This window comes from Chionomys nivalis, chromosome 5 (assembly GCF_950005125.1).
Source record: "Chionomys nivalis chromosome 5, mChiNiv1.1, whole genome shotgun sequence".
Classification (NCBI taxonomy): domain Eukaryota; kingdom Metazoa; phylum Chordata; class Mammalia; order Rodentia; family Cricetidae; genus Chionomys; species Chionomys nivalis.
The window spans coordinates 33,372,522-33,393,068 of record NC_080090.1 but is presented as its reverse complement, the minus strand read 5'-3'; the positions used below and the strand labels follow the sequence as shown (position 1 = coordinate 33,393,068).

Genomic DNA, 20,547 nt, shown 5'->3' with positions numbered 1-20,547 from the left:
TGTACTTCCCGCTTTCTCTTCTATACGGTTCAGTATGGCTGGCTTTATGTTGAGGTCTTTGATCCATTTGGACTTGAGTTTTGTACATGGTGATATATATGGGTCTATTTTCATTCTTCTACATGTTGATATCCAGTTATGCCAGCACTATTTATTACATATGCTTTCTTTTTTTTTCATTTGATATCTTTTACTTTTTTATCAAAAATCAAGTGTTAGAAGTTGTGTAGATTAATATCTGGTTCTTTGATTTGGTTCCATTGGTCTTCTTGTCTGTATTTATGCCAATATCAGGCTGTTTTCAGTACTATAGCTCTGCAGTAGAGATATAAGTCAGGGGTTGTGATGCCTCCAAAAGTTCTTTTATTAACAGGATTGTTTTGGCCAGATAATCATTTTAAACAGCCTACCAGCCCTAGAGAAATAGAAGCAGTTATTGAAAATCTACCAACCAAATAAAAGCCTATGTTTGGTTGATTTTAGTGAAGAATTCTACCAGGATTTCAAAGAGGAATCTTTTTAATCCCTGATCTCTCCAGGCCTTTTCATTTTTTTCTGTTATTATTATTATTATTAAAAATTTCCACCTCCTCCCATTTCTCTCCCCCTCCCCCTCCCTCTTCCTCTCCAGTCCAAAGAACAGTCAGGGACTGATGGAGCATGTGATCAAATCAGACTCTCTGAACATGGCGGACAATGAGGGATGACTGAGAAGCCAAGGACAATGGCACTGGGTCTTGATCCCACGCATGCACTGGCCCCGTGGGAGCCCAGTTCGCCTGGATGCTCACCCCCCTAGACCTGGATGGAGGGGGAAGTACCTTGGAGCAGAGAAGTATATATCTTAATTAAGGGAGCCATTTTAGGGTTGGCAAGAGCCTTGACTCTAGAGGGGTTCCCAGGGGTCCAGAGAGATGTACCCAACTAGGTCCTTGGGCAGCTGAGGAGAGAGAGCCTGAAATGGCCTGATCCTATAGCCATACTAATGAATATCTTGCATATCACCATAGAACCTTCATCTGGCGATGGATGGAGATAGAGACAGAGACCCACATTTGAACAATGGAATGAGCTCCCAAGGTCCAAATGAGGAACAGAAGGAGGGAAAACATGAGCAAGGAAGTCAAGACCATGAGGGGGGCATCCACCCACTGAGACGGTGGGGCTGATCTATTGGGAGCTCACCAAGGCCAGCTGGACTTGGACTGAAAAAGCATGGGATAAAACAGGACTCTCTGAATATGGTGAACAATGAGGGCTGCTGAGAAGCCAGGGACAGTGGCTCTGAGTTTTGAACCTACTGCATGTATTGGCTTTGTGGAAGCCTGGCCTGTTTGGACGCTCGCCTTCCTGAACCTGGATGGAGGGGGGAAGACCTTGGACTTCCCACAGAGCAGGGAACCCTGACTGCTCTTTGGACTGGAGAGGGAGGGGAGTGGGGCGTGGGGAGTGGGGGAAGGTGGGAAGGAGGCGGAAATTTTTAATTTAATAAAAAAATGCTTGCAAGCTGAATCAAAAATACATTGAAAAGATCATTCATAATGATCAAATATTTCATCCTAGAGATTCAGAGATGGTTAAACATAATAAATCAATTAATACAATCCACTATCTAAACAAATTAAAGATAAAAACCACATAATTAATTAAGACCTTTGACAAGTTCAACATTGTTCATTTTAAATGAAAGGTTTTAACTTTAACATAGTAAAATGACATATAACAAAACAGGTATCAAGCAATAATTACAGTTACAATATTTATATATACTTTATCTTTAATCATAACTAAGGAAAACAATAACTATCTATTCCTCAACTCCATCAAAGACTCCAGAAGGATAAGTTACCAAAGTAAACAGGAAGTGCATTGTAAGCAACTTCCAAAACTCTAGAATTGACAGAGACATCTCTTGCTTGGACAGTCACCCCAAGTTCTTCTACATCATTGCAGGCATCATCTTGAGCCTACTGGCCCATAGTATCTGGCAAACTTTTCCATGAAGGAGGAAACCTCAAAGACAGTTCTGTCTATATTGGCAGTTTGTCAGTCACTTTCTTCTATGTCCTGCAGAATGTCTGGCAGATTCTTTCATGAAGCAGGAATCCTGAAGAACTGTCTCATCTTTAGGCAAGTTCAGCAGTCATTCTGTTGTGGGTCCTGAATGTCCCTTGCATGTGCAGTTCATCAAGGAGTCCAGGCAAGAGCATTTTCTTGCTCAAACGGCTAGTAAACTCCATAAAGAGCCTCTTCAATGCCCATCTTCCTCTTGAAGTAATTGCTGCTGCCAGGAGCAGATGTGTCTCATTGTCATGAAAAGTCCTAAGTTTTTAAAACATTTTAAATCCATATTCTGAAGTTCTCAGAAAGATTTGAAGAATACCTATCTAACAGAAATATATCTCTATATATCTAAAAACCTAAATAATTGACTATCTATTAACCTGTATTTATTAATTATACATTACATTTTTAAATGAACTGCACAAACACCTTAATCAAGAGCAGAAATACATATATAACAAAATTGACCTAAAATTTTTATCAATAAACCAAGATCCATAACATTGGAAATCTCTATAGCAGATGACCCCAGATAAGACCCTAAACAATACTGGAGAGTGTACCTGGACAAGACTTGCCCTGTAGTCATATTTATAACTACCTTAATTGTCACCATAGAACCTTCATCCAGCAACTGATGGAAGCAGAGACAGAGATCCACAGCAGAGCACTGGATTAAGTTCACAAAGTCCAGTCAAAGAGCGAGAGGAGTGAAAATACAAAGAGGTCAAGATCATGATGGGGATACCCACTGAAACACCTTACCTGAGCTAATGGGAACCCATTAACTCCAGCCTGATAGCTAGGGTGTCAACGTAGGACCAAACTAGGCCTTCTAAATGTGGGTGACAGTTATATGGCTGGGACAGACTGTGGGACCACTGGCAGTGAGACCAGGATTTATCCCTATTGCTTGTACTAGTTTTTTGGAACCCATTCTCTTTGGAGGGATACCTTGTTCAACCTAGATAGAGTGGGGAGGGCCGTGGCCCTACCTCAAAGCAACGTGGTAGACTTTGCTGACTCCCCATGGGAAGCCTTTCCCCTTCTAAGGAGTGGATGAGGGGTGGGATGGGGGGAAAGTGAAGGGAATGGTAGGAGGGGAAGGAGTGGAACAGATTGGTGTGTAAAAAGAGAAGATTTTCATAACAACCATCTAGCTTTACAACTTAAGGCATCCATAAAAAAAAAAAAAGAAAAAACTAGATGTATGGATTGATATCTGGGTTTTGGTTTGGTTCCATTGGTCCTCCTGTCTGTTCTTATGTCAATACCAGGCTGTTTTCAGTACTGTATCTCTGTAGTAGAGTTTGAAGTCAGGGATTGTGATGCCTCCAGAAGTTCCTTTATCGTACAGAATTGTTTTGGCTATCCTGGGTTTTTTGCTTTTCCATATGAAGTTGAGTACCATTCTTTCAAGGTCTGTGAAGAATTTTGCTGGGATTTTGCTGGGCATTGCATTGAATCTGTAGACTGCTTTTGGTAAGATTGCCATTTTGACTATGTTAATTCTACCTACCCAAGAGTATGGGAGATCTTTCGATTTTCTGGTGTCTTCTTCACTTTCTTTCTTCAAAGATTTAAAGTTCAAAAAAACAAATAATCCAATAAAAAATGGAGTACAGACCTAAACAGAGAACTCTCAACAGAGGAATCTAAAATGGATGAAAGACACTTAAAGAAATGCTCAACATCCTTAACCATCAGAGAAATGCAAATCAAAACAACTTTGAGATTCCATCTTATACCTATAAGAATGGCCAAGATCAAAAACACTGATAACAACTTATGCTGGAGAGGATGTGGGGTAAATGGAACACTTTTGCATTTCTGGCTGGAGGGAAAACTGATACAGCCCCTTTAGATATCAGTATGTCGATTTCTCAGAAAATTAGGAAGCAATCTACCTCAAGGCCCAGCAATACCACTTTTGGGTATATACCCAAAGGATGCACAATTGTACCACAAGGACATGTGTTCAACTATGTTCACAGCAGCATTGTTTGTTATAGCCAGAAGCTGGAAACAACCTAAATGCCCCTTGACTGAAAAATAGATAAGAAAAATGTGGTATATTTACACAATTGAGTACTACACAACAGAAAAAAATGACATCTTGAAATTTGCAGGCAAATGGATACATCTAGAAAGCATCATATTAAGTGAGATAACCCAAACCCAGAAAGACAAATATCCTATGTACTCACTCATAAGTGGCTTTTAGACATAAAACAAAGGAACCAACCTACAATTCACAATCTGAGAGAACCTAGACAACAATGATGACCCTAAGAGAGACAAACATGGATCTAATCTACATGGGAAGTTGAAAAAGACAAGGTCTCCTGAGTAAATTGGGAGCATGGGGACCATGGGAGAGGGTAGAAGGGGAGGGGGAAAAAGGAAGGTGAGTGGAGAAAAATATACAGCCCAATAAAACAATAAAAAAAGATGGAAAAAAAGAAAGGAATTAAGAATTAAAAGGGCAGGTATAATAAAGACTCAGAGATAATAGAAATACAAAGTTTCAGATATAAAACCAATAAAAACAAGGTAAGCATGTTAAAATACAACACCAAGTTTGGGTAGCTTTTCTTTAGATGATGTTATAACATGACTCTTAAGTGTAGCCAAAGAGCCATGTAGGAAAGTCTGGTCTCCCAGCATGACTCTATTGGCAGTGGTGGAAACTTCCATAGGCAGCGTCTAGTTGGGTGTTCTTCAAATCATTGGGGAAATATTCTCTTTCCCTTGTCTCTCATGTTCAATGAGTAACAACTTTGCTCTACCACATACATACAAATTCCACAATATGCTGCTTAAAACTAACAGTCAACCAGTCTGAGAACCTCAAAGCTGTGAGCTGCTATAAATCTTTTCTTTTTATGATTGAATTACCTTTTTGCTAACATAATGGAAATCTGACTAACACAAAGAAAAATATTCAGGTGACTAAAATCAAGAGTAAAGGTTAGAATATTAATACCAATTACTAGGAAATTAAAAATCTTATATTCAAACATATACACAAAAAAGTTAGGTAAGCTAAAGGAAATGGACAAATGGTGTAGGAGGTCCTTCTATATTTGTGTTGTTTTCATTGGTTGAATAAAGAAACTGCCTTGGCCTTTTGATAGGGCAGTTCTTAGGTGGGCAGAGTAGATAGAACAGAAATCTAGGAAGAAGGGAGTGTGGCAGATGCCATGCTTCTCCTGTCCAAGATGGACGCTGGTTAGACTCATGCTGGTAAGCCACAGACAAGTGACGATACACATTAGTGGAGTTGCGTTAATCAAGATGTGAGAGTTAGCCAATAAGAGGCTAGAGCTAATGGGCCAGGCAGTAATTTAATTAATACAATTTCTGTGTGGCTATTTTGGGAGTTAACCTATCTGAGCAGTGGGACACAGCCCACAGCTCCTACTACAGATTGGCGCTCCAATGTGATGGACTAAATCCACTTAAAAACCTGAGAGAGCTTAATTTTAAACACAGAACAAAACAAAGTTTAACACAGCTTTTTGCTGTTTGCTTGCAGGGTACCGCAGATAAATTTTCCCTACTCAGCCATAGCAGCAGTAAAAAAGCTGTGCCATTTTAAAATGAGGCTTGTGGGCCCTGCCGCTTGGTGCAAACTCGGGCTTTGGAGCATTTGTGGGCCTGGCTGGTTGTGGGCCCACTCAGGGTCGGGAGAAAAATATCTGAGATCATGTCCATGGCTCAGCTCTTTCTGCCTGCGTAGACAGTGGGGTCAGGTCTACTAGAAAGTGGCTGTTTTGAAATACCAGTTTCTGGGCTGTGCTGCCATTGCCATCTCTGTCTGAATCCTGTGGGAGACAGAACTTTTGAATGGGGTTTGTGAGTAAAGTGCTATGGCTTGCTTGATGGCAATGTGGACTGCTGTGTGCTTGGAACTGTGTGCAGCTAAAGGGCACCAAATGGCTCTGAGGCACGGCTCCACCTGCTGAACTGTGCTAATCTCGGGCAGGAACTGTTGTAATTATTATAATAACAGCACAGTTAAGGTTTAGACTGGGCAGGAAACAGGCGGTACCATATTACCCTTACATGGCACAAGCTAAGGTTTTAAAGAAGTGCTTAGCATTTTAAGAAGTGCTCCTGAATAGTAAAGAATTACAGATTCACAATAGGACAGATTCAGACATAAAAGACCTCTAAATGGGTCACACTGTTGAATAAATGTACATAGGCTAGGAAGAGAAAAGATAAAGAGCACAGAGACTCATAAAATAAAGTTAATGCTTTAAAAAATATTGGGTAAAGTCTTTAAAGAGACAGAGTAAAGTAATAGAGTAAAAAAATAAGCCACGTAAAACTGGAAAATTCACAGAGTTTGGAGTCTATGTATTATTGGGTTTTCTTTGAATTTTTTTACTGTGAAGGAGCTAAATGCAGAGAGACATTTCACTGCTAAGCTAATCCACCATGTATATTATAAAGGTATCTTGACTTCAGAAGTTGGGTCTAAGGATATGATGTTTTGGGAAAGAGATTTTTCTTTTGTTTTCACAGAGGATGAGACCCTGTGGATTGCTTCTAGACCAATATGGTATGATAGACCATGCCCTTCTGAAAGGTTGCTGTAAACACACTCAAAATAATTACTTCACTCATCTACCAACTGAGATGAACCTGACACACAGGATACACCATGAATGACCTAATTAACAGCGCCCCCATTCAGCATGAAGCTGTTTGGAGAGAAATAACTATGTCCATATTCTCAAATATTGTTTATAAATGTTCTTTTACATTTAAAGGGGGTTAGGCTATAGATATGAACAATTTTCATTGGTATGGATTTTGCCTTTATTGGTATAAATTTAAGGTCAATCTTGTTATATGTATATATCTGCTCTTGATTAAGGTATTGAAATTGTGTAGTTCATTTACAAATGTAATGTATAATTAGGAAATATAGGTTGTTAATGGATAATCATCGATAATAGTCAAGCTTGTAGTCATGTTAGTTAGATTTTCTAGATATACAGAGGTATATTTCAGTTAGATAGGCATTCTTCATATCTCTCAAAGACTACAGAATATGGCATTTAAAATGTTTTAATAACTTAGGAGTTTTCATGATAATGAGACACGTCTGTTACTGGCAGCACCAGCTACTTCAAGAGGAAGATGGGCATCGAAGAGGCTCCTTATGGAGTTTGCTAGCCATTTGGGCAAGAAACTGCTCTTGCCTGGTCTGTTGCATAAACTGAACAAGAAGAACTCACAGAGAGAGGACTGCTGAACTTGCCTTAAGGTAAGATGATCCTTCGAGGTTCCTGATTCATTAAAGAGTCTGTGGGACATTCTGCAGGATACAGAAGGAAGTGACTGAACTGTCTTTAAAATTTCCTGCCTCATGGAAATGTCTGCTGGATACTATGGGCCTGTAAGCTGAAGATAGATGCCCCAATGATACAGAGGAACTTTGGGGGATTGTCTAGGCAGCAAGATGTTTCTGTCAATTCTAGAGTTTTGGAAGTTGATTACAATGTACTTCCTATTAACTTAGGTAATATTATATCCTTCTGGAGTCTTTGAAGAATTGAAGAATGGTTAGCTATAGTTATAGTTTTCCTTAGTTATGATAAAAGATAAAATAAATATTGTAACTGTAATTCTTGCTTGATAACTGTTTTGTTTTATGTAATTTTACTATGTTAAAGTGAAAGTCTTTCTTTTTGTTTAAATAGAAAAGGGGGAAATGGTGTAGAAGGTTCTTCTGTATTTGTGTTGTTTTCATTGGTTGAATAAAGAAACTGCCTTGGCCTTTTGATAGGGCAGCCCTTAGGTGGGCAGAGTAGACAGAACAGAATGCTGGGAAGAAGGGAGTGTGGCAGATGCCATGCTTCTCCTGTCCAAGACGGATGCTGGTTAGACTCATGCTGGTAAACCAGTCAAGTGGCAATACACATTAATGGAGATGGGTTAATCAAGATGTAAGAGTTGGCCAATAAGATGCTAGAGCTAATGGGCCAGGCAGTAATTTAATTAATACAATTTCTGTGTGGTTATTTTAGGGGTTAAGCTAGCCGGGTGGCAGGACACAGCCCACTCCTCCTACTACAGACAAATGCCTAGAAACACAATGCCTACCAAGGAAAAATCACAAAGATGAAGAATATCTGAAAAGATGCATAGCTAATAATAGAACTGAATTAGTATGCAAATATTTCAAAGTAAAGCCTTAGACATGGTGACTTTACAAATAAATTTTAACATACAGTTAAAAGAAATAACAACACATTTCCTCAAAATTAATTATTCCAAAACCCCCAGCAGGGTCGAATATTCAGCAACTATTTTTATAACATCAGTTATCCTGACAATCCAGAATCAGATAAAGATGCCATATACTGACACATTTCACTGTGAACACTTATCCTGACAATCTAATGTCAGATTAAGATGCCATCAGGAAACCCTGACACACATCACTATGAACACTTATCCTGACGGTCCAGTCAGATAAAGATGCCATCATTAAATACTGACACATACCACTGTGGACATTTATGTGAAGATCCTCAACAAAATGTAATAGAGTAGTTACTCAACAGCATATTTAAAAGGTCATAATTAAGTTGGATTTATTACTGGAATTTAAGTATTGTTTGCATTAGAAATGCTTCAAGTAATATAACACAGTAATAGGATGAAGGATAGAAAAATACATGATCAAACTACAAATTATGTAGAACAAGCATTAAAAAATTAAACATCTAACATCAAATAATTCAATAATCTAGGAATATCTCTAAAATATAATGTTATAAAAGTTCTATATGAAACACCCATAGAAGAGCCACGAGAAATAGTGAAAAACCACAAGCTTTTCCTCTGAAATGATAAAAATAGCAAAGGTGATACCTTTGCCACTTCTGTTCACCATAGTACTAGGCGTCCTGGCAATCATAATAGAAATTCTATGAAGAAAATAGAAATAGCTAAACTGGAAATCCAAAACCAAAATTATCATTGTTAATGTACAGAATGACCATATGTCATAAAAAATTAAAGACAACACAAACACACATGCACATCCCCCAAAACCTAACAGAACTAATAAATCCAGTGAAGTAGCAACACAGAAATTAGACACACAAAATCAGTTGCAGTTTTATATATTAATAACAATTCAAAATGAAAATTCTATTAAGATATGTTATATGATGAAAACTTAGCATGTTGAGGACACTGTGCAATTTACAGACTGGATGTAATTTTTCACTTGCTTATTTGCTTTGAGGTGCAGTGTCCTGCAGCTCAAGCTCGCCTTAACCCAGCACGGAACTATGGATGACCTTGAGTTCCTGCTCCTCCTGCCTTTACCTCCTCTCAGGATTGGACTTGCACATGAATACCACCTTGGCTTCATGGAACTTAAAGAAATTCTCATTCTATATAAATTGTATACTTCTTTCACAGAATTAGAAAAACTTCCCTAAAAATGACATGTTGATGCCTTACCTTTAAAAACCACAAAACTACTTTGTCTCTAAGTAGGCAAATAAATTAAAGTAAGGATATTAGGGTGCTCCGCAGTCCAACATGACTAGTACCCTTGGAAGAAGAGATAAGGATGTAGACAGCTAAGAGAAGGAATTTGAAGAGTCAATCTACAAGCACCAGGAGAAGTCTCAGGGTAAGTCAATCATGCTGACACCTTGATTGGGAGACTTCAGTTCCCTGAACTGTGAAAAAATAAATTTCTATTGAATAAGCCAGCTACTATGAGAATACTTGTCACTGAAAATATAGAAAAATAATAATATACATATGCATTTTAAACCTCACCTGAATTCTTGGCCCAAGCAACTTCACTGACAAATTCTACCAAACACTTAAGGAAGTAATGATGGCAATTTTATATAGACTCTTCAAGAAAACAGCAGTGAAGGGAGCGTGCAGCTCACCCACAGACAAGAGTTCTCAGAGGACACTGTAAGACAAACATGCTTGAGTCTGAAATGTAAATTGGGGGCAACCTAACTTCCAGAGCCAGCTTCTCAGGAAGCTCAAATGGCACACAAGAATCCATCAATATAATGGCCACTACGCCATCTACCATGATAGTAAGAGATAAATTCTTAACAAAGAAAGTCACAGACAAAATCCAGCATGACCAAGTTGGTCTCATCCAGGAACACAATCAAGTTCAACATTTTAAAAAATCACCCTAAGCCAGGTGGTGGTGGTGCACACCTTTAATGCCAGCACTCGGGAGGCAAAGACAGGTGGATCTCTGTGAGTTCAGGGCCAGCCTGGCCTACAAGAGCTAGTTCCAGGACAGGCTACAGAGAAATCCTATCTAAAAAAAAAAAAAAAAAAAAAAAGCAAAAAAACAAACAAAAAAAAAAAAACAACAAAAAACATCCTAAGTGTTCAACCTTGATAACAGAAAAAGAAAAATGTTACAGAAATTCAAAAGATATTCACAAAAGGCTGATTTTTTAGATCGATTTACAAATAGGTTTCCTTTGGGTAGCTTCACACATAGTTTATTCTCTCCTTCACTCTTCCTTCTGTGCTTTACCATTCCACTATCATGCCCTTTAAAGCCTTTTCTCCCCCGACACAGTCCTCCTTCTAGTTTCCTGGCCTTTACACATATTTATTCCTACCTGGATACTTACTATTTTGTAGTTTGAGGTTACAAACAAACGGTATTTGTCTTTCTGAACTTAGACTATCTCACCTAAAATACCTCAAATTCCACCCATCTTCTTAGCGAGTTTCCTAATTTTATCTTTCTTTTCACTGTATATATATATGCCATATTTTCATTATCCATCTGTTCATTTGATGACAGATTCCATTTCCTTTCTCCTGTGAAATGAGAAGGAATGAACAGGATGTATAAGCACCTTTGTAATAGAATGTAGACTTCTTTGAGTAAAAACGGGATCACATGAGAGCACATTTTTAGAAGCCTCCACACTAATCTCTTTAGTGGCTACTCTACCTTACACTCCTACTAAAAGTGGGTAAGGGTTCTCTATTCTCACACCATTAGCATTTACTAGTATTTGTTTACTTGATGGTGGCCATTCTCCCTGGGACGAGACAGAAATGCAAAGTTGCTTTACTCTGCATTACTACAAATGCTTAACAGTTTTAAAGGTGTTTTGAGACCCTCACATCTAAGTTCTGGATCTATATCATTGCCACCACTCCTCCCATGCCCCGCTTCCCTCCCCAATTCATGACCTCTTATTTATTATTTCTGCACACATATAACCTAATGAGTCCATTCAATGTTGCTTTCATGTACATGTGTCCAAGACTGACCACTTGTGATTGTTGAACAGCCTGCACGGAAGCTTGTTTCTGGAGGAAACTGAATCTCTGTCTCGCTGCAGCGGCTGCCCACCTGAACCTCTCATCTAGAAATGGGACCTGGTGGAATTCCCTCATCAATGTTGGTCTATCCCCTGGTATTATCAGTATGTCTTGTTCAAGCAATCACATGGCTGAGTGTGCAGGGGTGCATTTTCCCTACCATGTCTGGGGAACTCTCTAGCAGCAGGCATCCTGGTCCCCTCGCTCTTACATTCTTTCTGCCTGCACTTCTATGCTGTTTTCCGAGCCTTTAGTGTAGCAATTGCATTTCATATATAAGGTGGGGCTGGACAGCCCTTAAACAGTTTTTAAAATATTTATTGGTCATTTCTATTTCTTCTTTTGAAAACTGTTCAGACATTTGTGCATTGATGAGCTGGCAGCTTTGTTTCTCTAGTGTTTAATATTTTTCAGTTCTTTATATACTCCAGATATTAACACCATGTCTGAAGAACAGCCAGCAAAGATTTGCTGTCCATTTATTCTGTTATCAGAAGTTTTTTTTAAACTTCATGTAATCTCATTTCTCAACTTTTGGAAATGTTCTTGTGATGTTTGGGTTCTATTCAGAATTTTTTTACATATACCTATGTCTTTAAGTATTTTCCTTTGTTTTATTTGATGTAAGAGGGCCTAGGCACTATAAGCAGTATCACCCCTGGGCGATGGCCCTGGGTTATGTAATGGAGGCAGCTAAGGAAGCAGCTTTCTTCCCTGGTGCAGCTTCAGTTCTTGCCTCAGAGTTCCTTCCCTGAGCTCATTCCCGGTTTCCCTCTATGGTGGACTATAACCTAAACCCTTTGCTCCTATATTGCTTTTGGTCATAAGTATATCACAACAATGGAAAGCAAACTAGGACATCCACTGATCATCTCATGAGCTCTAACTTGTGGGTGTGTGGGTGTGTGTGTGAAGGATGCATGCACAATTACAATTACAAACTTTTCTTTTAAGAATGTCTTAGAGGCTGGAGATATGAGTCAATATGGCTAAGAGCACAGACAGCTCTTCTAGAGGTCCTGAGTTCAATTCCCAGCACCCGCATGGTGGCTCACAACCATCTCTAGTGGGATCTGAAACCCTCCTTCTGGCATAAAGTTACACATGCACATAGAACATTCATACATGAAATAAATAAATAAATCTTTAAAAAAAAATGACTTAGCCAGCCTTAAAGCCCGCCCAGTAACCCCAGACTGTACCCCTGTCCCTGGGTTCCATGTTCAGGACCAAACTTTGGCAGAAGACTTCTGTTTTACCTGAGGCTAGGACAATTCTAGGAACCCAAAGTAAAACATTGTCCATAGCCTGGTAACACTCTCTCAAGACGTCAAGACCCAGCTATAACACTCCTGGGCATATCCCCAAAGAATGCGCTACCATACTACAAGAACATTTACTCAGCTATGTTCATAGCAGTTTTATTATAATAATCAGAAACTGATAACAACCTAAATGCTCATCAGCCAAAAGTGGATAAAGAAAGTATGGTACATTTACACAATGGAGTATTACTCAGCTGTTAAAAGCAATGATGTCATTAAATTTCCTGGCAAATGGATGGAACTAGAAACTAAAACACTAAAACAACAGTCCCAGATACAGAGGATGTAAGTATGTGGTTTTTCTAAGGCTCACAATTCCCATCCCTCCCCTTATTTTAAAGCCTCTTCTTTTCAATTCCTCCCTTTCTTTTAAAGCTTTAGGCATTGAACCAAGATTGTGGACTTGTACTATTGGTGCAGTAGTGCAGATCTACAGGGGTTTGTTTGTTTGCTCAAAAATTTAGTCTAATAATATTACTAAAGACTCAGTCCCAGGAAAATTTATCATAATATCTACTTATCCAACAAGAAATCAATAATATAGATTATGATAGTCAAACAATGGAGTATTATTAATTATCCTGAAAAGAAATTGTGATGTGCATAGCTATTTACTTTGAAAAAGATGTTTATAAAGGAATTTACTCATATCTTATAGGCATAATTATATTACTACTTCTGTGTTTGCCAAGTTATAGAAAACTATTATGAACATCATTCATGCCCGAAAAATATATTTGCAAGTTACTAAACACACGAAATTATCCTTTCATTGAACTTCTCAGCTAGCTGAGACAAGGGCAACTGAAAAATCAGGGGTCTGAAATAAGTCTGGGTTCTCTAAAGAGTGATAGGAAGTGGAACACTGTCTCCTCGTGGCTAGTGGGAAAGAAGAGATGGAGAACTGCACACATGGGAAACAAGAAGTGCATTGCCAAATGTGATAAGGGCAGTGTGACAAAACAGAGTTCTAATAAGTCAAGGGCACAAAGAGTCTGCACACACTTGTGGACTCAACTTCACACGTTACCCAACAAGTACTCCTTTAAAGGCCTGGGAGCACAGCAGGAATGGAAAGGATCATTTTCCAAGTAATATAGGCTTGGAAGAGAGAGCTACTACCACGGTGAAAAACACATAATCCCTGAGTAGGATCTAGCTCCCCCAGAACAAATGTTTTAACTATAGACAGAATTGCTGCCAATATTATTGTAGCAAAGTGAAGACCTACTACAAGCAGGAAAAGAGAACCCAACCAAGACTGTACTACAAGCAGATGGAAAAGAAGCAGTGCTGAACCCACTGTTACAATAGACCGATACCGTTACAAATTTCCTATCACTGAGTGGGTTCAAGAAACCTTCTCCTACAGTAGAACTGCTAAACACACTAGGCAAAGTTGGATGCTATGAGAAGATGCAGTATCACTGACATACGCACACTATGCAGACACCACACACACATACACACACACACACACATACAAACACACACGCGTGAAATTACAAATGGATTGAAAATTCCACAGAGCAGGACTAAGCCAGCAACCAGGGCCAAAGCAGGCCTGAGGAAGTGAACTCCATAGGAACAAGACTGAACCAGTGACCTAGGCCAAAGCAGGTCTAAGACAGCGAACTTGAAAAGAGCAGGACTCAGCCAGCGACCTGGGCAGGAGCAGGCCTGAGACAGTGAACTCCACGGGAACAGGAGCAAATCCAGACCAGGGTCATTTGTGGAGCAGGACTGGGCCAGTGACCTAGGCCGGAGCAGTCCCAAGGCAGTGATCTCCAGGGGAGCAGGACTGAGCCAGCTACCTAGGCCAGAGTGGGCCTGAGATGGAGAGCTCCACCGGAGTGGGAGCAGATCCAGACCAGGGACATTGACAGAGGCGGGACTGAGCCAGAGACCTGGGCCAGAGCAGACCTGAGACAGCGAACTTCACAGGAGCAGGTACACAGGAAAAACCACTCAGCAAGTGGGCCAGAGCCAGAGACCTCTGTAGGTTCGGGTGTGAGGGAGTAGACCTGAGCCAGGACCTCTGTGCGTCTGGGCGTGAGTCTAGGACCTCAGAGGAACTAGGCCTGAGCCAGGACCTCTGCAAGTATGGGACCTAGGAGGGAGTAGGCAGGAACCAGAAATCTCTGCGGATCCAGGTGTGAGTCTGGAACCTCGGAGGGAGTAGGCCTAAGCCAGGACCTCTGTAGGTCTGGGAATTGGTTTGGAACATCAAAGGGAGTAGGCAGGAACCAGAAACTTCTGTGGATCCAGGTGTGAGTCTGGGACCTCCAAGGGAGTAGATCAGAGCCAGGGACCTCTGCAGAAGTGGGTCCAAACCAGGGATGCTTACAGAAACAGGTCTGAGCCAGCAACCTAGGCTAGAGCAGGCCTGAGACAGCAAACTCCACGGGAGTGGAGCAAAGCCCAGGAGTGCTGAGAGACCTCCAGGAATATGGAGTGACCAATGGAGTAACTAGAACCGTGGCACTGAGTGTACCACAAGGAACAACCATCTGAGCCTTGGATCCACTGGCACCTAGAAGATTAATCAACAGAATCACAGGCAGCCTCAACCACACCAATTAGAGGAAAAGATAAGTAGATAAGGTAAGAACACACACAACACCACTAAGAGCAACATGACACCAGTAAAATCTAGAGACCCTACAACAGCAAGACTTGAACAACCGAATATGGATGAAGCAGAAGAAAATGAGCTAATAAATAACTTCAGGAGAATTTTTGAGACTCTTAAAGAGGAAATGAGAAATTCCCTCAAAAAAATGAAGGGAAAGACAAACAAAAAATTGGAAGATATTAGCAAATCCCTTAAAGAAAACCATGAAAAAAACCATCTAACATATGAAAGAAACTATTCAGACTTGAAAACTAAAATAGAGACAATAAAGAAAGCACAAACTGAGGAAATTACAGAAACAGAAATTATGAGAAATCATTAGGAACTGCAAGCACAGCATAAACAGCAGAATACAAGAGATGGAAGACAAAATCTCAAGCGCTGTAGATACAATAGAGGAAATAGACTCATAAGTCAAAGAAAACATTAAATCTAACAAGCGCTTAACCCAAAATATCCAGGAAATGTGGGACACCATGAAAAGACCAAACCTAAGAATAATAGGTATAGAAGAAGGAGAAGTTCAACTCAAAAGCACAGAAAATATATTTAACAAAATCATAGAAGAAAACTTTACCAACCTAAAGAAAGATATGTCTATGAAGATACTAGAAGCATACAGAACACCAAACAGATTGGATTAACAAGAAGTCCCCTTGCCACATAATAACCAAAACATTAAACATACAGAATAAAGAAAGAATATTAAGAGCTGCAAAGGAAAAAGGCCAAGTAGCATATAAGGTAGACCTATCAGAATTACACCTGACTTCTCCTTGAAGACAATGAAAGGCAGAAGGTCTTAGTCAAGCATTATGCAGACATTAAGAGATCACGGATGCCAGTCCAGACTATTATAACCAGCAAAACTTTCAATCACCATAGAAGGACAAAACAAGATGCCCCATACAAAACCAGATTTAACCAATACGTAGCCACAAACCCAGCCCTACACAAAATACTAGAAGGAAAACTAAAACCCAAGGAAGTTGGTTACATTAAGAAAAAAAAATACAGACAATTGATGGTCTCATAGCAGCAAATCCCAAAGGGAAAAACACATGAATTAACATCGCCAACAATGAAAACTAAATTAAGAGGAGATAGTAATCATTGGTCACTAATATCCCTTATTATGAATGGATTCAACTCACCTATAAAAAGACACAGGATGACAGACTGGATACAAAAACAGAATCCATCCTTCTTCTGCACACAAGAAACACACCTAATCTTCAAAGACAGACATTGCCTCAGTAAAAAGTTGGGAAAAAATTTTCCAATCAAATGGACCTAATAAACAAGTGGGTGTAGCTATCCTAATATCTAACAAAATAAACTTCAAACTAAAATCAATCAAAAGAGACAAAGAAGGACATTTCATATTAGTCACAGGAAAAATCCATCAAGAGGAAATCTCAATAGTGAACATCTATGCCCCAAATACAAGGGCACCCTCATTTTAAAAGAAACACTTCTAAAACTTAAATCATACATTAAACCCCACACACTTATGCTCGAGAAGTTGTGGGGTAAAGGGAATAGTCCTGCATTGTTAGTGGGAGTGCAAGCTGGTACAGCCCCTTTGGATGTGAGTGTGGCAATTTTCCAGAAAATTAGGAAACAACCTTCCTCAGACTCAGTAATACCACTTTTGGGTATATATCCAAAGAATACTCAATCGTGCCACAAGGACATGTGCTCAACTATGTTCATAGCAGCATTGTTTATCATAGCCAGAACATGGAAACAACCCAAATGCCCCTCGACTGAAGAATGCATAAGAAAAATTGATACATTTACACAATGGAGTACTACACAGCAGAAAAAAAATAATGATATCTTGAATTTTGCAGATAAATGGATGGAGCTAGAAAACATCATTTTGAGTGAGTTAACCCAGACACAGAAAGACAATTATCACATGTACTCACTCATATGTGGTTTTTAAACAGGAAGCAAAAACAAACAAACAAAAAAAAGCCTACAAATCACAATCCCAGAGAGCCTAGACAACAATGAGGACCCTAAGAGAGACTAACATAGATCTAATCTACATGGGAAGTAGAAAAAGACAAGATCTTCTTGAGTAAATTGGGAGCGTGGGGACCTTGAAAGAGGGCTGAAAGGGAGGGGAGGAAAGGAGGGGAGCAGAGAAAAATGTAGAGCTCAATAAAAATCAATATATTTTAAAAAAGACCATCATTCCTGACCTTAAAGAAAAGAAAATATAAATAAATTGAAGGGAAGAAATTTGTCTCATAAATAGGAAGTACTAGTGTTTTTGAGGTATGTATGTAGGGGTCATGAAACTGGAGGCGGGAGAAGAGATCTTGAAGGGCAGAAGATGTAACACAAATGGGGACCTGCTTGTTGTTGTTTTCTGCCCTGTCAGGTTCCCACAGCTGTTTAGCCCCAAAGAAAATCACACATAGGTCTCCATAAATTATAACCTGATTGGCCCATTAGCTCTAGCCTCTCACTGGCTAACTCTCACATCTTGATTAACCCATTTTTCTGGTCTATGTTAGCCATGTGGCTCAGTAGCTTTTTCAGTGAGGCAGATAACATCCTGCTGCTTCGGCGGTCTGGGCAGGAATGGGAGGAATCAACTTCCTCTTTCCCAAAATTCTCCTGTTCTCATTACATTATTTCTACTTCCTGTCTGGTTTTCCCGCCTATATTTCCTACCTGGCCAATCAGCGTTTATTTAAAATATGATTGACAGAATACAGACAATTCTCCTGCACCAAGAAGAGGCAACAGAATAGATACAGCATGAAAGCAGAAACAGGGGCACTGGTGAAGGAGGTAGTGGTCTGCAAGAGGGTTCAATGGAAGTGGGGAGGGCAATAGGGAAAGTAATACAAAAACAATATGAGAATGACTTAATGAAATCCATTTTTTAAATTCCAACTTTAAAAATGAATTGAAAATAACACATTATATAAGGAAACAAAAATAGGAAGTCCCCCGCCAGCCTGCAGATGAGAGACCTGCCTCCAGGCTGTACCCCCAGCCACACCACATACTGGACACTCCGCAGTCCAGTCCCACACACCTGAACATCCTCCTTGTGGCCAGCCCTCCCCTACAACCCCAGCAGACTACATTGGCACAGGAGCAAACCACATCAGCTGGAAAAACAGCAGACTACACAGGCCCAGGTGTAAACCACAACAGTTGGAAGAACAGGCACAGGCATAAGCCACACCAGTTGGAAGAAAAGATGAGTAAATGCAGGTGTAAGAATACATTCAACAACTGAAAGAACAATACAACACCACCAGAACCCAGACATCCTACAAAAGCAAGACACGAACATTCCAATGCAGCTGAAACACAAGAAAATGGATTTAAAAATTACTTTATAAAGATGCGAGAGACTCTTAAAGTTGTCAAGGAAAAGACAAACAAAAAAATTGGAAGAACAATAAATCTTTTAAAGAAAGCCAAGAATAAACAATCAAACAGGTAAAAGAAATGGTTCATGACTGAAAACTGAAATAGAAACAATACAGAAAACACAAATCAAAGGAATTCTGGAAACAGAAAATTTGGGAAAGTGAACAGGAACTACAGATGCAACCATCACCAACAGAAAATCTGAGGCGTTGAAGATATGAAGGAGGAAACAGATTCATCACTCAAAGAAAATATTAAATCCAATAACTTCCTAACACAAAACATCCACGACATCTGGGACACCATGAAGAAACAAGAATAATAGAGAAGAATTTCAGTTCAAAGGCACAGAAAATATATTCAACAAAATTATAAAAAGAACACTTTCCCAACCTAAAGAAAGACATGCCTATAAAGGTACAAGAAGCTTACAAAACATCAAATAAGCTGGACCAAAAACAAAAATCCTCTCACCACATAATAATCAAAACACTAAACATACAGAATAAACAATTTTAAGAGCTGCAAAGGCAAAAGGCCAAGTAACATATAAAGGCAGACCTATCAGAATTACACCTAATCTCTCCATGAACACTCTAAAAGCCAGAAGACCGTGGAGAGACATTTTACAGACACTAATGGACAATGGATGCCAGCCTAAACTACTACACCCAGCAAAACTTTCAAACAACATAGATGGAGAAAACAAGTTATTTCATGAAAATAAAAAAGATTTAATTGGTACCCATTCACAAATCCAGCATGACAGAAAGTACTAGAAGAAAAACTCCAACCCAAGGAACTCAGTTACATCAATGAAAACACAGGCAATAAATAATCTCACAACAACAAAATCCAAAGAAGGGGAAAACACACACTGCCACCACCACCAAATCCAAAAAATAACAGGAATTAACAGTAACTGGTCAATAACATCTCCTAATATCAATGAACTCAATTCACCAATAAAAAGACACAGGCGAACAGAATGGATATGAAGACAGAATCCATCCTTCTGCTGCATGCATAAAACACACCTCAACTTCAAAGACAGACATTACTTCAGAGTAAAGAGTTGAGGAAAGATTCTCCAAACAAATGGACCTAAGAAGCAAGCCACTGTAGCTATCCTAATATCTAACAAAATAGACTTCAAACTAAAAGAGATGGAGAAGGACATTTCATATTCATCACTGGAAAAAAATCCATCAAGATGAAGTCTCAATTCTGAACATCTATGCCCCAAATACAAGGGCATCCACATTTGTAAAATAAACGTTACCAAAGCTTAAATCACACATCAAACCTTGCTAATTAATAGTGGGAGACTTCAACACCCCACTATCCTCAACGGACAGGTTTGCCAGACAGAAACTTAACAGAAAATCAAGGGAACTAACAGATGTTATAACTCAAATGTACTTAATAGATATCTACAGAACATTTTGCCCAAACACAAAAGAATATACCTTCTCAGAACTTCATGGAACCTTCTCTAAAACTGATCACATACTCAGTCATAAAGAGAATCTCAAAAGACAAAAATAAATAAATAAATTGGAATAACCGCTGTATCTTATCAGACCACCATGAGTTAAAGTTAGAGTTCAACAACACAAACTACAGAAAGCACACAAACTCATGGAAACTGAACAGCTCTCCACTGAATCACCACTGGGTCAATGAAGAAATAAAGAAATTAAAGACTTCCTAGAATTCATTGAAAGTGAATCCACAACAAACTTATGGAAC

General features: G+C 39.3%; 1 protein-coding gene across 1 annotated transcript in view; it reads right to left on the bottom strand.

Moving 5' to 3' along the window:
• The window catches only part of Ptpn20 (protein tyrosine phosphatase non-receptor type 20), a 78,108-nt gene that overhangs the window by 37,066 nt on the left and 20,495 nt on the right, over positions 1-20,547 (bottom strand). The window lies entirely within an intron of this gene.